Source organism: Musca autumnalis, unplaced genomic scaffold, assembly GCF_047663935.1.
Source record: "Musca autumnalis isolate F117 unplaced genomic scaffold, ASM4766393v1 scaffold_3, whole genome shotgun sequence".
NCBI lineage: Eukaryota > Metazoa > Arthropoda > Insecta > Diptera > Muscidae > Musca > Musca autumnalis.
The window spans coordinates 110,128,241-110,134,822 of record NW_027411866.1 but is presented as its reverse complement, the minus strand read 5'-3'; the positions used below and the strand labels follow the sequence as shown (position 1 = coordinate 110,134,822).

Sequence of the window (6,582 nt, the reverse complement as noted above, 5' to 3'; positions counted from 1 at the left end):
GAATAAAAGTTAAATTGTTTTTATGGAAAATGGGGGACCCGGAGCCACCTCCTCGTTTGGATACGAGGGGAAGATTCGAGTCTGCTATTAATCCTGGAAGTAAAAAATTTAAAAACAATCAGCCAATACCTACATCCACACCATCAGCATCTGCATCCACACACACATCCTATCCTACCAACTTACCTGAATTTCCCAATGATACTGTCCATTACAAAAACACAAACATTCCCACTAACAGCAACAACAATAGCGCAAATAATGAAAATAACACAACTCATTCCAACATTGCTAACACAAAGAATAATCCAGCAAACACTAACATATTAAATTACAATATCTATGAAAATGCTCCAATCCTCTACAATGAGTGCAACCCAGGCCCTTTTTATGTACTAATTACTTCAGATGAGCCAATCAGCTCTAGAAAGAAGAATTCCGAATTACATTTATTTGCTAAACTGGCAAGTGCTGATATTGCTGCACATTTTGTGGCTAAAAGTATAGCTTACAAAACATTCAGGTTAACTTTCAATAATTACAATTCGGCAAATAAGTTCGTCCTGGATCCAAAGCTTAAAAGCATTGGTCTAAATGCGTTTATCCCAGACAGATTTGTTCAAAAATTTTATATTATAAAATCTGTCCCAGTTGGCTTTACTGGTCAAATGATTGTAGACCAAATTAATAACAGCGATAATGAATTTAAAGCTGTGTCTGTTTATAGATTCAACTACAAAAATGAGGAAGGAAAATACGTACCATCACAAACTATTAAAGTAGGAATTGTTGCAGACTTTCTCGTCAAAGAAATAAAAATGTTTAGTTCCTTAATTGAAACAGAATTGTACATTCCACCTGTACGTTTATGTAAAAACTGTGGTCGTTTGGGGCATATAGCCATACGATGCAGATCCAAGAAAAGATGCCTTCTCTGTGGACAAAATATCATATGTCCCAATAGTTGCTCAGAAGAAAAATGCGATTCATGTCTTACCACTATAAAATGCACAACTTCTTGTACTCTTCCTAGATGCATTTTATGTAATCTATACGATCATAATGCGATGGATTCAAAAAAATGTCCAAAATATGGTTATGAAAAGACAATTAGAGAAGCAATGTCTATATCAAATCTTTCTAGGAAAGAATGTCTACCAAAGGACTCTTCCAACTATTATGAAATTCTTAACGACCCTCGTTATGAAAATGAATTCCCGCAAATCTCAAGCAGAAGTAAACCTCCTACTAGGTCACTGAAAGATGAATTTAACCGAAGATTAACAACAACAAAATATAACAAAATGGTAGCTAAAGCTCCACCGAGGCAATTGATTACGGCAGAACCCGAATCTATTGATCCTACAAGACCAACGTTTGAACACAAACAATTTTCCAAAATATCTCAGTATGAGAAAATCCTTTCTTCTTTTACAAAACAATTGGCCGTTGTCCTTGCGAACGCAAATTGTACCGAAGGTCTGGAAATCCTGAATCAGTTCTCCAATGCTGTCATCACATCAGCTCAAAACAATCCAAATAATCCTATTAATGATGAATATGAGAATCCTACAATATAATATACAGAGTTTCAATAAAAACAAAGCTTATCTTGAAATCTATTTAAACAAACTAGCAATTGATATTTGCATATTAAGCGAAATTTTCAATGTAGATGAAAATGCAACAAACTGCTGCATAAAAAATTACAACATAATAACAAAAAAAAGAAGTGACAATTATGGTGGAGTTGCCATAATGCACAATAACAGTATCCGCATGAAAAAAATTACTTTCAACACGAACCTAGACATTTTGATCTGTGAAACTACCAACTTGTCACAAAATTTTATCATTGTGTCTGTCTATTTTCCACATTCCGTTAAATCGAATAATTTAAAGAATGAACTAAGCAAGTTGATAACATTTTTGGAAAACAAACCTAATGTAATTATAGCTGGTGATTTTAACGCTAGAACTAAAGCTTACGGAGACGTATTTGACACTGTAAGAGGTTCCACTGTAAAAGCTATGATGGATTGCTCGAACTTTCGATGTATTAATAATGGATCTGCTACTTTCAAGAAAAATCTATATGACAACTCTGCCGGTTCGGTATTAGATCTAACTTTTACTAACTACAGATCTCCCATGGAATGGAATGTGAAAGACATTATTATCGGCGGAAGTCATCATAAGCCAATTGTAATAAACATTGCTGACATTAAACCTAGGCAACAACACTTTCTAGCTAAAAAACATCTGCTGAAAAATTTAGCCAACTTCAATGTAGAATCGGATATGCATACGATTCAAACACAACTAAATCATTTAATAAAGAAATCTACCTTTGTAATTGGCCCAAAAACTAAACTTAACTCTTGGTGGAATACTGATGTAGACAGATGCATGAGGCTAAAGGAAGCTGCGGAGAAGAAATTCGAAGGCTATAAAAATGCAAAAAATGCTGCCCTTGCTATGGATGCAATAAAGAATTTTAGAAAAGCTGTTAAAAAGGCAAAACAGGTGGTAAAAGTTTCGAGTTTATATAAGCTTAATCAAATAAATAACTCTAAATCTTTATTCAGATATGTTAAAGGATGCAAATCAGTATTTGAAACTCAGGCAACATCCAAGTGGAGTCCTGATAACAATGAACGTTTTCTTCAACACATATGTGACCAAGTTCCTAATAACAGTAATATTTGTGACACATCTTTGTATAACAAGCAATCAAAAAATTTCTCGATGGAAGAATTGGAATATGTTCTGGATAATAAGAAAAAACCATCAGCAGCTGGACTGGATGGTATCACCTACGAAATGGTGAATAATTTCTCAGGAGAAGGAAAACAAAATCTGTTACTTTCATATAACAAACTATGGACTACCTGTGAATTTTTAGAGGAGTGGAGAAATATTAAAATCATCCCAATACCTAAAAAGGGCAAAGACCTAGATATTCCAACCAACTTCAGGCCAATAGCCTTAATTTCTGTTATGGCGAAAATAATTAATTTAATGGTAAAACAGCGTTTAAACACTTTTCTGGAAGAACAGAAGATTCTACCCGCGAGATCATATGCTTACAGGAAGAATGTATCAACTGCAACCTGCATAAACGATCTTCTTCATACAATTAATCTACACAAAGAAAAAAATGAAAAAGTTTTAATTCTTTCCTTGGATGTTTGAAGGGCTTATGAATCCGTAGATATCAAATGCCTTAAGATAATTTTTGAAGAGTTGAATATCCCAGAACAAATCAGAGTATGGATAATGAACTTTTTGTGCAAAAGGATTCTTCATATGGGAATTTCCAGTAAGAACATATACAACGGAATTCCACAAGGAAGCTGTCTTAGCCCAACTCTCTTCAATTTATATACGATGGGACTACATGGAGTGTCGGACGATAACACGCAAATATTTCAGTATGCCGACGACTTTATTATGTTGGTAAGCAGTTATGACTTTGAAAGCGCAAATTCAATACTTCAGCGTAAGGCTTCTTCATTTGTATGCCTTCTAAAGAGGCTAAACTTAGAAATAAATGTCGACAAAACAGCCGTAATGTATGTGGCCAAAGGTGGCAGGAAAAATCCATACGTTATCTTAAATAGCACTCCAGTAAAAGTAGTAAAATCTATAAAGTTCTTAGGCAGATTCATTAAAAATAGCCTTTCTCTCAAAGAGCATTACGAGGAAGTAATCTCATCCTGCAAAAACACCATAAATGCTTTGAAAATGATTACAGGACCAAAATTGGGCATACATCCTACTAAAGCCGTAAATCTATCTAAATCTCTCGTTTTCTCAAAAACTGAATACGCAATTTCATCAATGGCGCATAGACCCACATACATTAACAAAAAATTAACAAGTTTTCAAAACCAGATGCTACGACGAAATCTTGGCTTGGTACCTTCCACAACTAATCACGTTGTCTGCGCACTAGCTGGCATCCTTCCAACAGATCTGAGAGCACAATTCTTAGCCTCCAAAGAATTAATACGTTTAAAAATTTACAACACTGCATTGTTCGACTATTTCACTGAAAGTCCTTCAATGAAAACAGGCATTGGATATGTCTACACAAAGTTCCAGAATATTTTTGACAACTTGCAGATCGGCTACAATGTAGACTCATCAGGAAAGATTAACTTCCAACTAAATAATTTTGTCACCAGCAAGAAAGATATATCTGGAGAATGTCTGAAAGTGATATATAACAAAATTATAAATGATTTTAATTCAATAGGAACATCAATTTGGGCCACTGATGCCTCGGTCTCTACAAACAGTACTGGGTGTTCAGTGTGCAACATTTCGTCCAACCAAAATTTCCTATATATGATTCCAGAAAAGGTTTCATCCTTAACGGGTGAATTAAATGCCATTGAGAAAGCCATTGACGTCATAATTGAGGATGGAATAAGTACTGCCGCAATATTCACCGATAGCAAAAATGCCTGCCTGCTTCTAAGAAACAACTCTTCATTTAATTGCACCGCCTACAACATAACTAGAAAAATTTTACAGTCTAACATAAAGAAAATTACTTTTATTTGGACCCCATCGCACGTTGGGATTGGACCAAACGAGACGGCTGATTATTACGCCAAGCATGCTGCGGACATAGGATGTGTCATACCTCTATCACTTTCGGTCACTGATGCATCTAAAAAAATTGAAGAACAATTATGGATTGATTTCACAAACAGTTATAAGCATATATCCTTATCCAAAGGTGCATATTTTTACCAATTTTTCCCTGAACCGTCGAAACATCCATGGTACAAAACATCAAAGTTCAAATCTGAAGATATAAAAGTCATTAATAGACTTTTCAGTGGACATACGTACACCAAAAAATACTACCACAGAATTGGCATCTGCAACTCCAGCCTTTGTGAGCTATGCGATGTTATTGAGGATGAAAAACATCTGATCTTCCACTGTAAGAAATATGAGACACACAGGAATAAATATAAAATTTTCCGGGATTTCAACAACCTACCTGATGTTCTTAAATCGAAAAATGCCAATCACTTTAAAGAGCTAATCGACTTCATCAACATAAGCAGAATTGATTTATAGACTGCCTTCTTTGTTTTGCTACATTTCTTCAACTTTTGTTTAATTTTTCTTTTATTAATTCAAACACTTTTGTTTTGCTTTAATTTTTCCTTCACAAGTATATTATGTATGTATATTTGTTTAGTATGCAAATACCAAAAAGAAATAATAAAAGAGTACTCTGATGGTTTCAAGTAACCATTAACCAGTCGTGGTGAATGAGCACATATGTATGTGTTTCCACCAACCCACTTGACCATTGTATGAAGTACAAAAAAAAAAAAAAACGCATTGCTGATTGTTTGTAGTTCATTTGGTAGAGCATTCCAAAGACGTATGGTATTAACGGAAAAGTGTTGTTCGGAAACGTGTCTTTGCGGTCTGACGGGAACTAAACGGTTGCTTCTATTAGATCTGTTAAATTTTAATTTATCGTACAGATATTTAGGTTTCTTTTTCACTATATAATGGAGAAAAATTAAGGATCTGATATTAAGAAGAGTGTCGAAATTATAGCCATAGAGGGATTTTGCATATTGAGACACGTGATCAATTCTTTTTAGCCCATATACGTATCGATGTATATTATTGAATGTTATATTTAATTTACGTCGACAAGATGAATCACAACCTGCAAAAAGTATGCACCCGTAAATGAGACTTTTGAACAAGGAAAGTTTTTGCAGGGAGAAATCGTATTTTAAATGGGGTAAAAGAGTGTGTGACCCACAATGAACACAATTTAGCATTTGTTTGACCTGCAAGCATATTTGCGTGATTTGACTAAGTCAGTGTATTGTTAAAAATAACACCAAGATTTTTTGCATTTGGGACAATGTTGATCTTTTCATTGTTAATGAAAACATCAAAATTTCTTACGCGAAAATTTTTGTTTTTATGAATAACTAAAAGTTTTGATTTTTGCGGATTCAACAACAATCCATTAGCCGTAGCCCACTTATAGACTCTGGGTAGGTCTTCGTTAAGTTTAGTAACACAATCACTGATATTATAATATATTATTATACTAGCAGACCCCGGTCCGCGTTGCTGGCCCGTCGTAATGAGTTTTAATTCAAAAGTAGGTATTTTCTACCTCACTTCTTCGGTCCATTGTCAAACCGAGAAGGATTTTAAATTTATCAACAGATTTTGTCTGTAACCTTTCTTTTCTCTTACGGACTTTGTCGGATTTTTCGCCAATTTGTGCCTTTTAGGATTTATTATCGTCCATGTCACTGTCTTTATCCTAAAGCGATCTAATAATAAAAGTTAAAAAAAATGATTAAATCGAATTCTCCCGCTTATTTAGACCTATATGTTTTAGCTTTTCATGGCTGATGGATCGTTGAACCTCACCATTTAAGTACATTTGTAAATATGTAGTTTTTCTTGATCGGAGCGCAACCAACGTTGTCTCGAAAACTAATTTGCAACCTGATGCACTCATAAGTTTAGCAAATATAGCGAAATTCGTCTACAAATATATATCATTTTGGACCA

The 6,582-nt window shown here is 34.4% G+C and overlaps 1 long non-coding RNA gene across 1 annotated transcript; it reads right to left on the bottom strand.

Annotated features, from left to right (window-relative positions):
• Positions 1–4,478: 4,478 nt before the first annotated feature.
• On the bottom strand, positions 4,479–5,190 carry LOC141399881 (uncharacterized). Its single transcript, XR_012412016.1, has 4 exons — positions 5,021–5,190; positions 4,882–4,958; positions 4,765–4,819; positions 4,479–4,681 (listed from the first exon to the last, which is right to left on the bottom strand). It is a non-coding gene; the product is annotated as an uncharacterized lncRNA (long non-coding RNA).
• Positions 5,191–6,582: the final 1,392 nt, after the last annotated feature.